Below are 15421 nucleotides of genomic sequence, written 5' to 3'. Positions count from 1 at the left end.
TCACAGGGTCACCCAGACCCTCTTTGCTAATGGTCCCATCAAACTTTCAATGTGGGGAAGTCCCCAGCTCAATCTGGAAAGAAAAAACTGAAGCAAGGCAACAGCAGATCATCCTGAGGAAGCCCAGAAGTCAGGCTGGTCTACCGTGCGCTGGCTGGCTGGCTGGAGAAGAATTAGCAGGAGCCACAGATCCAGTTTTCCAGTCTGGGGTCAGCACACTACTGCCTGCCACCTGTCTTAGTAAATAATGTATTTCTGGGAAACAGCCATGTCAGTACTCAAGAACACACTGTCTATGGCTGTTTCCACCTTTAACAACAGAGACCATAAGGCCCAAATCCCAATACTGAGATTTGAAGGGGGATCAGGAGGAAACTGCCCAATGAGCTACTCAGTAAAAAGACAGAGGTAGCCCTAGCCACAGCAGCAAGCTGCCGCCAAGAAGTCAGGGGAGAGGCACATTGAGGAGGTGTTCAGGTCGGTCCCTGAGCAGTCCCCGCTGTCCCCAAGGCACAGAGCCCCATCAACCCTCTGTGGGGAAGAGTATGACTTGGCAGACTAGAGATGCGGAGAATCAGCCCCGGGAGGACCAAGACCCAATCGTGAGGTTGGCCACACAAGCCCATCCTTGGCAACCAGAGCTGCCACTGGAGGCCGGAGTTCCCACCTCTGCTCTCAAACTGAGATTCCCATTAGGGTGACAGCCAGTACATGTTGTAGGCCCCTGGTCTGCCCCTGCCTGTCTCCTCCCTCAGCCATGGGAACCACAGCCTCCTTGAAGGAGGAGACAGGCAGGGGCAGGCCGGCAGCCTAAGGCATGTACTGGCTGTCTTCCACTTCCACCATCTTCTACTCCCCATAATAAACCAGATGGCCCTCCTTAATTTCCCAGGTCCACCCAGCGTCAGAGCACCTCACCACGGCCTTCAAGGCCCAGCCCACTTCAGCCACAAGTGCGCTACATGCATGTGAAGGAGCATACACGTTCCATGCTCCCGCTCCAACCACCTGGCCTCCTTTCAATTCCTCAGACCCAGCACGCCTGCCTACTCCCCGTGCCAGGCCTTTGCACGCACCGTTCCCATGGCCAGGAGAGCCCCTCCTAGCTCCCACCCATCCTCTGGGTTCAAGCACCTGTTACTCAGGCAAGCTCTCCCCCCCAGCCCCTCACCATGGACCACGATGCTGGAACTTTCTGCTGAAACTTGCTACTTGAAATCGAGCATCCCACTTCCCAAAGGCTCCATGCTCCATGGACACAAGGCGCTTGCGCATCACCTCATCTAACACCCACGTGGGCACGGAGGAGGAGACTACAAAATGGGAACCTCCACGAGTTGTCAGGACCCAACCAAGAGGTTTTTACCACCGGCTGGAGGCAAAAAAAAAAAAACATACAAATGCTGTCTTTAATTAAAATAGTTAATCAGTGCCAGGAAGAAGCCACATGGAGATAGGCAAGACTACAGCCATGGGCACGGCACAGCCCCTGGGGTGAGTCCAGAGCTTCGGGGCACGGCCAATGTCCCCCTCCTGCCCCACCCCTGGCATGCTATTTGGGGAGCTGTGGGGACCCTGTGTCTGAAGGGCTTCCCTCAGGCCACCACTGAGAATTGAGAGTTGCCCCAGTGTCAGTGGTGCCCACACTCTGCACTCCCCGTATCCTTTCTTATGGCAGAGGCTGTGTCCCACCCTAAAACCCCATTCACAGTTCTCATGCGGGTCCAGAGCCCTGCCCTCTGGAAAGCTCAGACTCCAGCACCACACCCCTCTCGCTCCCTGGCACTCCAGGCCTCCCTCCAAACCATCCCAAATGCTCACGAGCTTCCTCCTAGCACATTCTGCCCAGCCTGGCTCCCCTGGCAGTTAAACAGTGGGCCCAATGCCCTCCCGGGGAGCCTGCCTGCCTGCGTGGAACCTACCTCAGGCCTCCAGACCATCCTGAGAACCCAGTGACAGGCCCTGGCACCAGGCAGCTTCTCAAACAGAAGCAACTACTTCTTTCTTTTATTATTATGATTAATGTTGTTCCTCAAAATATTGCTACCTCTATCTGGATGCTCCTCTTATTGTTTCCACCCAGGCTCCCAGCAGCTGCCTGGGCAGTGCATGCAGCAGTCCTAAACTGCCTATCGACCCCAGATCTTAAGTGCCCAGAAACCAAATGTCTACGTGCAGATGACACTGAGGCCTTAGGAAGTGTCTGAAACATTTAAGTGTTTAGTATTTCAGATGCCTGATGTATTGCAGTATTAAAGGACACCAGAAGAAAATGTCACAAGAACAAAAGAGGAAATGACTTCTCTAATACTGAGGATCTAGGAACTGGTCTCGAAATAAAAATAAAATAAAAATACCAACACACTGCTGTATTAAAGGAAACTCACTGACAAACAGATATAGGAAAATAAAAAATACCTTCGAGGCTGGGTACGGTGGCTCACACCTGTGGTCCCAGCACTTCGAGAGGCTGAGGCAGGTGGATCATGAGGTCAGGAGATCGAGTCCATCCTGGCCAACATGGTAAAACCCTAAAAATACTAAAAATGTCCCTATTAAAAATACAAAAATTAGCTGGGTGTGGTGACGCACGCCTGTAGTCGCAGCTACTCAGCAGGCTGAGGCAGGAGAATCGCTTGAACCTGGGAGGCGGAGGCTGCAGTGAGCCGAGATCACACCACTGCACTCCAGCCTGGCGACAGAATAAGACTCCATCTAAAAAGAAAAAAAGAAAGAAAGAAAGAAATACCTTCAATCCCCAAGCAATGCACAGGAACAGAGACCTCAGATGTTCCTGGACACTGTTTCTCCCTAAATCCCCTAAAGATTGCAGGGGTCCTAGGATGACCCCACCTGTCCAGGGACTGAAGAAAACCCATAGAATATCCGCACTCCAACATTGTGATCCCAAGATGATGTCATTAAGAGCCTTCTAGAACCACGTGCATTTTTTTAACCCCCCCCACCCCCAGTACTTAGCACAAGCTAGGAAATGAGTGTGTGTGCCTTTGTCCCTTTGTCCCCAAGCTAATTCTGAGAGGACAGAATACATGTTGTCATAAAGGTATAGAGTATTTCTGAATTCAGAAAGGTTCATTTTTTTATTGTGGTAAAACGTACACAAAATTTACATCTTAGCCATTTTGAGTTCACAGTTCAGTGGCATTAGGTGCAGTCACACTGTTGTGCAACCATCATCCATCCATCTCCAGAACTTACCATCTTCCCCAGCTGAAACTCTATCCCCATTAAATACTCACTCTCATCTCTCTGCCCCCAACCCCTGGCAACCCCTCTTCTTCCTTCTGTCTTTAAGAATTTGAGAGTCTAGGAACCTCATATAGGTGCAATCATAAGTGTGTCTTTTTGAGCCTGACTTCTCTTACTCAGCATAATGTCCTCAAGGCAGAGCCACACACATCACATGCCAAAGCGTGTACAGAAAAAAAGCACATGAGCCTGGTATACCCATGGCGCCAAACAAAGCATGGTTCTGAAACTCTGCTCCCCAGCTCAACCATGCCACTGACGTGCTTCACTACCAACTAGTCCTTCCCTCCGCTTCTCAAATAAGCCGCATAAAGAAAGCACTGGAGGCCGGGGGCAGTGGCTCACGCCTGTAATCCCAGCACTTTGGGAGGTTGAGGCGGGTGGATCGCTTGCGGCCAGAAGTTCGAGACCTGCCTGTGCAACATGGTGAAACCCCATCTCCATTAAAAATACAAAAAAAATTTGCCAGGGGTAGTGGTGTGTGCCTGTAGCCTCAGCTACTCGGGAGGCTGAGGCACAAGAATCACTGGAACCCAGGAGGCGGAGGTTGCAGTGAGCCAAGATCGCATCTCTGTATTCCAGCCTGGGCAAAAGAGCAAGATTCTATCTCAAAAAAATAAAAATTAAATTAAAAAGCACTGGAAACACGTGGAATGGTGAGATAACAGCAGCGGCTACACATTATGTCATAGATGGACAAGTCTGCCGGCCTGATCCCAGCTCTTAGCTGCAGAAGAACAGTACCTCCCGGGGACTCTAGCCTTGTCTCACAGCCATAAGCCAAGGAATGCTTGTTGTGTGAATGGAGATGACTAGCTCATCTTGGGTACAAACTTCTCCTCTAAGTTTGTGGAATAGAAGCCAGAGACATCCCAAATACACTCCCTGGAGCACCCAAGCTAGACACAGGAAGACTTATATGGCCCCACGGCTGGGTATGAGCCCTGAGCTCCCATCACATCTAACTCTAGACAAGGGAGACTCCAGACAACCCACCCATAGTGCCCCTACTAATTAACATCATTAAAAAGAAAACCACTATGTCTGCAGGGGCCAGGTGCAGTGGCTCATGCCTGTAATCCCAGCACTTTGGGAGGCCGAGGTGGATGGATTGCTTGAGCTTACAAGTTCGAGACCAGCCTGGACAACATAGCAAAACACCATCCCTACAAAAAATACAAAAATTAGCCAGGCGTGGCGGAGCACCTGTAGTCCCAGCTACGCTAGAGGCTGACATGGGAAGATGCCTTAAGCCCAGGAGGTGGAGGATGCAGTGAGCAGACACTGAGCCACTGCAGTCCAGCCTGGGCGACAGAGCCAGACCTTGTCTAAAAAAAAAAAAAAGAAAAGAAAAGAAAAAGAAAACCACTATGTCCCCTGTCAAGTTCTGAGCTCCAAGCCTGCCTATAATCCCTTGGGCCCATGGGAGTTGCTGCACTGGGGAGCTGTCTGCCAGGCCGGTGTGTGGCTGAGTCCACAGATGCTGGATGAAAAACAAAATGCCCAGTGACCCCGCCTGAGGTACCCAACTGGAACGAGAGCGCGGGCATTTCTTTGCCAATCATTTCAGATTGGAAATGTGCAAAGCATGCTAATTATGGCTTGGTCAAGTGCTCCTGAATAGAGTAAGGGGAAAGGGGGTAAACGACTATCTGGTGCTCCCACCTCATTCACCTCTAAACAGGCCATCTCCTTTGCACATGCACCTGTGTGACCTGTGACCACAAAGCACAGAGTCCTCTTGGGATGACTCTAATAAAGGGGAGGGGAGGGAACAGCCGAATGGCCAGGACCAGTCAAAATAAAAAAATTTGGGAGGATCCCAAAAGGCTCCATCTGGCAGAAGACACTGCCTCCATCATAGGAGAATGCACACAGAAGGTTCTGATGACAGCCAGCCTTGTCCCCAACAAATTGCCACCCAAATAGCCTCCCCACACTGCAATATTTCAACTAATTGTATTACCTTTATGGTCAGTGGCTGGGTTTTGTTCACTTAATGCCAAGAAATAAAACCTCCAGTTATTCTATTCTTATGGCAAGTTTTCTCAAGTTTGGGTTTTTTTTTTTTATTGTTGCACAGGCTAGTCTCGAACTCTTGGCCTCAAGCAATCCTCCTACTTTGGCCTCCAAAAGGGCTGGGATTATAGGTGTCAATGACTGCACCACACCTTTTTTATTTTTTGTAGAGATGGGATCTCACTATGTTGCCCAGGATGGTCTCAAACTCCTAGCTTCAAGTAATCATCCTGCTTCAGCCTCCCAAAGTGCTGGGATTACAGACACAAGCCACCACACCCAGCTCAAGTTTGTTTTTCAAGCAGGAACAACACCTAACCTGTCATATGGGCAACCTCCTGGAAAGGTGAGGATGCTTCCTTCACCAATGCACAGCACAGTCGCTGTCTCTGAGGCCCCAGACCCCAACCACAGGTGTGTCACACGGTCAAAAGTAAAGCGCCAGGCCAGGCATGATGGCTCATGCCTGTAATCCCAGCATTTTGGGAGGCCAAGGCAGGAGGATCACTTGAGGCCAGGAGTTCGAGACCAGCCTGAGCAACAGAGAGAGACCCCCATCTCTACAAAAAATTTAAAAACTCAGTGGAGGTCAGGCGCAGTGTCTCACACCTGTAATCCCAGCGCTTTGGGAGGCTGAGGGGGGCAGACCTCTTGATCTCAGGAGTTCAAGACCAGCCTGGGCAAAATAGCAAAACTCCGTCTTTACAAAAAATACAAAAATTAGCTGGGCATGCTGGCTCATGCCTATGGTCACAGCTACTCAGGACACTGAAGCAGGAGAATCACTTGAGCCTGGGAGGTGGAGGATACAGTGAGCCAATATCACGCCACTGCACTCCAGCCTGGACGACAGAGCAAGACCCTGTATCAAAAACAACAACAAAAACTTACAAAGCCACATGCAGTGGCTCATGCCTGTAATCCCAGCCCTTTGGGAGGCTGAGGTGGGAGGATCACTTGAGCCCAAGAGTTTAAGACCAGCCCTAGAAAACAGTGAGACCCTGTTTCTATAAAAAATTTAAAAACTAGCTGGGTGTGGTGGTGCATACCTGCAGTCCCAAGTTACTCGGGAGGCTGAGGTGAAAGGATCACTTGAGCCCTGGAGTTTAATGTTACAGTGACCCATGATCATGCAACTACACACCAGCCAGGATGACAGAGCAAGACACTGTTTCTTAAAAGAAAAGAACATAAAGGTAGTTTTAGGATACCATAGGGTCCACCTAGATCCAAATCCAGAGTGGCTGGGGAACAACTGGCCAAGCAGCAAGGTCAGTGCTGTCCACCCACAACCTTCCAGACACCTCCAAGTCCAGTTTAGGGCAAGTGGGAGGGCCTGGCAGACCTCAAGCCCCCACACTTTGCATTCATTCTGCCCATGCCATCCCCAACCCCCTCTACAACAAAGAATTCTAGAAATCCACCAAGCTTCCTTTGCTAAGAGGCAGAATTCAATTTCTCTGACCATCAGCTGCCAAATCAAACAGTCAATTCGGTAAATTCTCAGACTTGGCTGGAACCATCCACTAACCACGCCATGGCACCAATGGCCCTGGCTAAGGCCACGTGGTCAGCTCAGGGGGGCATTCAGCCCAGGATTCTCAGGGCCTTGCCCAAGAACCAGGCCAACAAGCTGGTTCTTAGTCCCAGAAGCTTCATCACTGCCGCAAACTGATGACGCACCACAGCCATCACAAAAATCATGTGATGACTGAAATGCTGCAAAGTATAAACGAAGAAACTATAACAATGGTAAAATCTATCAGCAAATCTCAGCCGCCACCGCATACGCCAATTAAGAGAGAAATAGGCCAAGTGTGGTGGCTCATGCCTGTAACCCCAGCACTTTGGGAGACAGACAGGAGGACTGCTTTGAGCCCAGGCGTTTGAGACCAGCCTAGGCAATACAATGGGACTCTGTCTCTACAAAATATTTTCAAATTAGCTGGGCGTGGTGGTGCACACCTGCAATCCCAGCCACTCGGGAGGTTGAGGTGGGAAGATCACTTGAGTCCAGGAAGTCAAGGCTCCAGTGAGCCATTTTTGTGCCACTGCACGCCAGCCTGGATGACAGAACGAAATCCTAACTCAAAAACAAACAAAAGGCCGGGCGCAGTGGCTCACGCCTGTAATCCCAGCACTTCAGGAGGCTGAGGCGGGCGGATCATGAGTTCAGGAGATCGAGACCATCCTGGCTAAAACGGTGAAACCCTGTCTCTACTATAAATACAAAAAATTAGCCGGGCGTGGTGGTGGGCACCTGTAGTCCCAGCTACTTGGGAGGCTGAGGCAGGAGAGTGGCGTGAACCCGGGAGGCGGAGCTTGCAGTGAGCCGAGATCGCGCCACTGCACTCCAGCCTGGGTGACAGAGCCAGACTCCATCTCAAAAAACAAAAACAAAAACAAAAAGAATAGAGAAATGCAAGGCTGTACACATACTCCACACCTCCTTGACAATGTATAGTATCAGACAATAAAAGTATGATTGGAAGATGCAAGAACAGCAAGGGCTCCTCAGAGTGTTTCACAGAACTGTCAACTGTCCTCACCACTATCCCCAGCCCTTACAGGATAAACTGAGGCCAAGATGGAGGAAGCAATGCCTCCCTGAAGTCTTAGATGTCACAGAAAGGACACCGAGGCTTGGGGAAAGCAGGTGCCAGGTGGATGTGGGGCTCTGCCAGCTAGGAGGAGTTCTGCTTGTGTGGCCCAACAGCCACCTTCCAGGGAGCAAGCAGAGAGAAAAACTGTGCTGGTGGGGGCTGGCACCTGGGGAACCCTGCTCCAAGAGGAGCCAGATAGCAAAGGCCAAACGCCTGCCTCCTGCGGTGGGAAGCAAGCAATCCCAGAGCCTTGAAATATGCTTGCTGTTTCTGCCTCAAATGGCGTTTTCCTTGCTGGGAAGAGGCTTCAGTATGAAAATGCTGATATGTTATAAGGAACAATGTAAATTTCACTAGAATCACTGCCTAAAAATAAGGTCTGGCTGGGTGCAGTGGCTCACGCCTGTAATCCCAGCACTTTGGGAGGCCAAGGAGGACAGATCACCTGAAGTCAGGAGTTCGAAACCAGCCTAGCCAACATGGTGAAACCCCAGTCTTTACTAAAAATACAAAAATTAGCTGGGCATGGTAGTGGGAGCCTGGGGCAGGAGAACTGCTTGAACCCAGGGGGTGGAGGTTGCAGTGAGCCAAGATTGCACCACTGCACACTCCCAGGCTGGACAACAGAGTGAGACTCTGTCTCAAAAAGAAGAAGAAAAAAAAAAAAGAGAGAAGGTCTGAAGAAATCTGTCAGACTACACAGCCTTAGGCTAGGTCCTCAGCAGACTTCACCTGCATCACCCCCAGAGTAAGACGGGGCCCCACAAGAGGCTGAACTCTGCCACAAAGAGCCCATGTCCAACACGGACTAGGATGTCTTTCTTCCCTCGCACACAGTAGAGTGGCTGCACACATCAGGCTTCACGTCAGCAGGCAGGCAAACAAACACAGGGCCGGGACACACTCCACCCTCCACAATTCTAAGCCGTTGGTCCTTGAGAACCCAGCCATCCAACCCAGAGAAGCGCACTGCTCTCAGTGTGGTCAGGGTCCCAAGTCAACCACAAAGTGTCACTGAAGCACAGCGCTGCCTAGACAACCCAACCTACAGGCAAGACATGCCCTGGGAAACTGGTATGGACAGGCGAAGGGACAGTACAGGCCAGAAGGGGTGAGGAGGGGCAGGGCCATATGGGCAGGGGCGTTAGTTCACTCATCCATTCAACTGGCTTTCACTGGGCCAGCCTTCTCTTCCTCCAAGGAGGCCTACTGCCCTCACCTCCCTGGCCCTCCCTCCATCTCAAGCCACCTCAAGCAGATCCAGACCCTACCTAACCCCTATGCCAGCACTAACATGCAGCCAAGCCAGGCCCTGCTTGTCTCTGTCCCCAGAATGGGACTGCTCGTGCATCCTCACAGTCCAGGCCTCCCCCATTGTCCGTCGGGCATTGCTGAGGCAGGATGGGGAGGACCTGACTGACCCTCAACTGAGAAAGTTACCGCTAGGCACCTGGATTCAAACTGCTAGAGAAAAGCGCACTTCTGAAAACTTTGGGGACACCAAGAGCATCATCTCTAATATGTTGACAAGAGGTTTTGTTACTGAAAGAGGAAACAGTGGCTAACAATTACTGAATTCTTTATTTGGTGCCAGGCGATGTGCCAACACGTTACATGCCTGATTTCATTTAATCCTCATAACCACAGAACGAGGTACTGTCATCATACCAACACTCATACGAGGGACTGTCATCATACCCACACTCACACGAGGGACTGTCATCGTACCCACACTTCACACGATGGAACCCACACTGTTATCAGCACTTCACGCAAGGGACTACCGCCGACATCCACACCTGACAGAGAAGAAAACCGAGGTTAAAAAAAGTCAAGATGGGGCTGGTCACGGTGGCTCACACCTGTAATCCCAGCACTTTCGGAGGCCAAGGCGGGCAGATCACGAGGTCAGGAGATCGAGATCAGCCTGGCTAACACAGTGAAACCCCGTCTCTACTAAAAATACCAAAAAAAAAAACAAAAACAAAAACAAAAAAAAAACACTAGCTGGATATAGTGGTGCGCGCCTATAATCCCAGCTACTCAGGGGGCTGAGACAGGAGAATCGCTTGGACCTGGGAAGTAGAGGTTGCAGTGAGCTGAGATCGCACCACTGCACTCCAGCCTGGGTGACAGAGTGAGACTCTGTCTCAAAAAAAAAAAAAAAAAAAAAAAAAAGTCAAGATGGTTGCCCAAGGTCACACACTTAATAAGTCAGATGGGAATCCAGACCCAGGTCAGCCACCTCCTAGGTCCAGGCTCAAACCTGAACCGCTGTACCATTGAGAACAATCTGATTGAGACGGTCCTAGGACTGGATCCTTCCCAAGGCTCTGGGAAAACTTCCTCTACCAAAGATGTAGGTAGGCATCATCCAGGGCGGTGACTTACACCTGTCTCAGCACTTTGGGAGGCCAAGGCAGGCAGATCACCTGAGGTCAGGAGTTCGAGACCAGCCTGGCCAACATGGCAAAACCCCATCTCTACTAAAATACAAAAATAAGCTGGGCGTGGTGGCTTGTGCCTGTAATCCCAGCTATTCGAGCAGCTGAGGCACAACAATCACCTGAACTTGGGAGGCAGAGGCTGCAGTGAACTGAGATTGCACCACTGCACTCCAGCCTGGGTGACAGAACAAGACTCCATCTTAAAAAAAAAAAAAAAAAAAAAAAGATGTAGAGATCAGTACAGACCCAGGATTCCTCTATTCCTCTAAGTGCATGTTAACCTAACCCTCTACTGAATTGCTAGAAACTCCCAGGACTGAGCCCAGCTGTAGAAGGCATGGAAACCCTCAGAGTTCCATGGGCAGGAACAGCCACCTGGCCTCTGAGTCCCTGTCTGCCAGTGTACGAGATGCAGGAAGGGGCTGGAAGGATTGACAAATACTACCCGGCCTGGGTCATTAACTAGGACCAATTCTCATCTTCATTTTCATTGTGACACACATGCATGCCAACTACATGCTTAAGGGCACCACAGGAGCAAGCCAGGGTCCCTCAACAGGGAGTGTGTGCAGACATCCCTTCCTCCTTCCACCGAGTGCTCACACATGTGAGGCAATGAGCAGAGCAGGCACAGACCAGGGGGAGGGGACAGGTTCCCTGGCCACTGAATTCAAGGATGGTGGAGGGTACAGGCCCTGAGAGACAGCCCAGGCCCAGCTAGGAGGCCTTTTGGAGTGGGCAGTAGCCAGAGTACATCCCAGCCCACTCCCACCTAACTCATCTGATACTTCACTTCCACCCCAAAATGACCCTGTTTGGGTCTTGGTGATTACTAGACAGATACCAAGTCATTTTTACCCAAGTGGCAAATCCCCAGGGCTCTTTTCCTTCCGGCGACCACAACCCCTCCCCACTCTCAAAACCAGTGTCACAGCGGGACACCCACCTGTCTTCTCCCCCAAACTCTGCCAAAAGAGCTAGAATCTGAAAACATTTGAGCAGTGCATGAAACAAGGAAACTTCCTAAAACCAGCAAGCAGCAGCTGTTAGAATAATTCATGTGGTTGTTTCAGAGACGTGTCTTAATCGCTCTGGGTCTTTCTGGAAAAGTGTCCAAAACCTCAAGCTGGAAAATCCTCAGAAATCTAGAAAATGTGGGTTCCCAACCAGCTCCCAGGGCTTTGGGTTCACACTGAGCCTCTTCCCGATACCTCCAACTGCTACAAAGATCTTTCTCAGGCTAAGTCAAGTCTGTGTTCCTCGAATTTCCATCCATCTGCTGCTATTTCATTCATAGGAACAGAGCAGAACAAACTTTTCCAATGTATGGAGATGGTCCCTTGGATATTTCATTCTTTCAACTATTACTTGTCACACTTTCACCTAACACAAAGCACTACAATTTGGAGAGGGGGACACATGAGGACGGATCAAATTCTACACCTGCCCCTGGAGCTGGCCAGTCAGATGGGGTCAGAGAGCCATGCTCTCTTCATTCATGAAGGTCCTGATGGTCACATGGGGCCTCCACACCTCACCCACTGCATCCTCGGCCATCACAGCTGACAATGACTGCCCAGGGCCAATACCCAGCTGTCCCAGAGCACTCTCCAGGACCTAGCTCACTACCCCTAAAACCAAAGATCCACAATCTGAGGGCCTATGTCACCCTCCAGTCGTCATTCAGCTGCCACCGCTACGACACCTCTCCTGCCCACCCTTTCTCTGAGTGCCCCAGACGTCTGCATCATGACACCCTGCCCTGTTTCCCCCATGAGGCTCTAAGACCCCGGAAGGCAGGAATCTCCCTCACAACCAGACACCCCTGGGGCTCAGCACTGGTTGAGCAGGGAAGGCACTCCAACAGTTGTCAAACAGATGAACTGTCCTCAGCCCTTGGTATCTAGTTAATCCCCACCCAATCTTCCTGCAGTGTCTCTGGCACCTGTCCCTGCTTTTTATTCCGTCAGGCAAATCCAAGGCCATATTAGCTCATGCCTGCCTTTTATCAATGGCCTTTCTTCTGCCCAATTCAAGTTGATATTGTCATGCTCAGAAACCTCTGAGGGCTCTCCACATTTTGAGAGTGAAGTATGAACAGTCTCCTGTTTCAGGACATCAACAATAACCACAGCAATCTGTGCTTTCGCCCTTAGTTCCCAGTATGACTTTCCATAAATCCTGAGGTCCAGGAGGGTGAATGGCCAACTCCACCCCCCGCCCCCAACACTCCTCTAGTGCAGCGTGCAGAGGAACACCTTCTCCACAGGAGCTGTGGATACCCTGAGACTGAGAGAGCCAAGAAAAATCATCTCTCTTCTCAGAATAGTGGGTGGGGGGGTAATCAGATGCCCCATCTTTTTCAGCTTCTGCCATGTAGTAAGAATTCTAAGTGTGGAAGACACTGGAGTAAGATGAGGCTATTCTCAGCCTAAGGAGCTGGTCAAGGGCAGGGGCCACTTACCCACAAGGACGTCTGCACACCTGTCACTCATCCCAGCCCACCAACTAAGAAGCTCTGCTTAGAGAATCCTACAGCCAGCAACGCATCTCCTACACCGGTCACTTCACTGTGTGGTGATGCAAAGCCCAGCTGCATTTCATTCCACAGGGTACCTGCCGAAGCAGCTTAAGCTCTAAAATGTCAACGGATTAACTTTAAAAAATAAGTTTTAGGCCGGGCACGGTGGCTCACACCTGTAATCCCAGCACTTTGGGAGGCCGAGGCAGGCAGATTACTGGAGGTCAGAAGTTTGAGACCAGCCTGGCCAACATGGTGAAACCCTGTCTCTACTAAAAATACAAAAATTAGCCAGGCATGGTGGTGCATGCCTGTAATCCCAGCTACTTGGGAGGTTGAGGCAGGAGAATCGCTTGGACCCTGGAGACAAGGTTGCAGTGAGCCGAGATAGAGCCATTGCACTCTGGCCTGGGCAACAAGAGCGAAACTCCGCCTCAAAACAAAAAAAAAGTTTAAAAAAAAAACAACCAAGAGTAGTTTACAAACTCAGAAGACTGGCTAAACAGCTCAAAACTACTCCAATTTTTCCAAGCAATTTAAGTAACCTTTTCCCTAATGCAATAAACCAAGGCAAAAGAGTAGAGCAGCTCCCTTCATCTTAAACTTCATAGAAGGTGAGTGTAAGATTCTGAGCTGCTCACTCAATGCTGAGCTCCTTCCCCAGGTAGCCACTGTCCACTTCTGCTGCCTTTTGCAATAGGGTCACCTGATCTCATCTCTAGAAAGTAAGAGTAACCCCCTCTGTATTTCCCAAGGGAGTGAGCAAGCCTGCCTGGTGCCAGCATCAGGAAAGGCCTTCAGTCCAGTCTTGAGCCAAGATCCTGGGGCCTTCTGGAACCTGCCACCACCCCCACCCCAAATCATCTCTCATCTGAACAAAACATGTTCAATTCCCTTAACCAGGTCTCATCCAGCATCCTTGGCAGTGTTAAGGCCCTCGCTCTCGCCCGGCACTAACACAGTCAACCATTGGAGCCCAGTGCAGGACCTGATATTTAGTTGGCTCCTCCCATTTCCATGTGCTCCTTTTTTGTATCTTTAAATGGTCACCCACATATCACTTGAAGGATGTCTACAAATTAAGTGCAATTACATCTTATAATAGATGGGGACCTGTAATCCCAGTGCTTTAGGAGACTAAGGTGGGAGGATGGCTTAAGTCCAGGAGGTCGAGGCTATAGTGATTGTGATCATGAGCCTCTGCACTCTAGCCTGGGTGACAGAGCAAAACCATGTCTCTTGGGGGGGAAAAAAAACCATACAGGGAAAAGTAGTTTTATGCTCTTAAAATGTAAAGTCGGCCGGGCGTGGTGGCTCATGCCTGCAATTCCAGCTTTGGGGGAGGCCAAGGCGGGTGGATCACGAGGTCAAGGGATCAAGACCATCCTGGCCAACATGGTGAAACCCTGTCTCTACCAAAAATACAAAAATTAGCTAGGCGTGGTGGCATGTGCCTGTAGTCCCAGCTACTTGGGAGGCTGAGGCAGGAGAATTGCTTGAACCGAGGAAGCAGAAGTTGCAGTGAGCCAAGAACATGCCACTGCCCTCCAGCCTGATGACAAAGTGAGACTGTCTCAAAAAAAAAAAAAAAAAAAAAAAAAAAATTAGCCCGGCATGGTGGTGCACGCCTGTAATCGCAGCTACTTGGGAGGCTGGGGCAGGAGAATCGCTTGAATCTGGGAAGCGGAGGTTACAGTGAGCCAAGATTGTGTCACTGCACTCCAGCCTGGGCAACAGAGTGAGACTCCATCTCCAAAAAAAAAAAAAAAAAAAAAAAAGGCTGGGCGTGGTGGCTCACGTCTGTAATCCCAGGACTTTGGGAGGCCAAAGCGGGCAGATCGCCTGAAGTCGTGAGTTCAAGGCCAGCCTGACCAACATGGAGAAAAAACCCTGTCTCTACTAAAAATACAAAATTAGCTGGGTATGGTGACACATGCCTGTAATCCCAGCTACTCGGGAAGCTGAGGCAGGAGAATTGTTTGAACCCAGGAGGCGGAGGTTGCAGTGAGCTGAGATCATGCCATTGCACTCTAGCCTGGGCAACAAGAGCAAAACTCCGTCTAAAAAAAAAAAAAAAAAAGTAAAGACATCACCTACTCAACACTACTACAGTTTTTTGGGGTTTTTTTGGGGGGAGGGGGGCGGGGGCGGGTCTCACTATGTTGTCCAGGCCAGTCTCAAACTCCTAGCCTCAAGCAATCCTCCCACCTCAGCCTCCCAAAGAGCTAAGGTTACCTGAGCCACTGCACTTGGCCACTATAGTTTTTTTTAAGGCTGTCCTGAGAAACCAGAGGCAGCCCTAAGTTCTCCCTCCCCATGTCCTGCCCCATCCTCACCCTACAGACACCCGAAATGACCTCGGGACTCAAAAAAAAAAAAAAAAAAAAAAGGGCAAGGTGTGGTGGCTCACACCTGTAATCCTAGCACTTGGGAGGCCAAGGTGGGCAAATCACTTGAGGCCAGGAGTTCAAGAACAGCTTGGCCAACATGGTAAAACCCCATCTCTACAAAAAAAAAAAAAAAAGAGCTGGGCGTGGTGGCGTGCGCCTGTAATCCCAGCT

At 50.3% G+C, this 15421-nt stretch overlaps 1 protein-coding gene across 26 annotated transcripts in view; it reads right to left on the bottom strand.

Annotated features, from left to right (window-relative positions):
- Positions 1 to 15421, bottom strand: part of GATAD2A (GATA zinc finger domain containing 2A) — a 124942-nt gene that overhangs the window by 78340 nt on the left and 31181 nt on the right. For 4 of the 26 annotated variants that reach the window (XM_055104069.2, XM_055104077.3, XM_057300692.2 and 1 more), the window contains exon 2: positions 2419 to 2715. The exons of 19 other annotated variants lie outside the window; for them this stretch is intronic. The gene's annotated coding sequence lies outside the window, so the exon portion shown is untranslated. Of the gene's footprint in view, positions 1 to 2418; positions 2948 to 15421 lie in introns of those variants that run through there. 3 more of the 26 variants (XM_034946273.3, XM_055104070.2, XM_034946271.3) reach the window with 2 other exon arrangements.

This window comes from Pan paniscus, chromosome 20 (genome assembly GCF_029289425.2).
Source record: "Pan paniscus chromosome 20, NHGRI_mPanPan1-v2.0_pri, whole genome shotgun sequence".
Lineage (NCBI taxonomy): Eukaryota > Metazoa > Chordata > Mammalia > Primates > Hominidae > Pan > Pan paniscus.
This window is presented reverse-complemented; position numbering and strand designations above follow the sequence as displayed.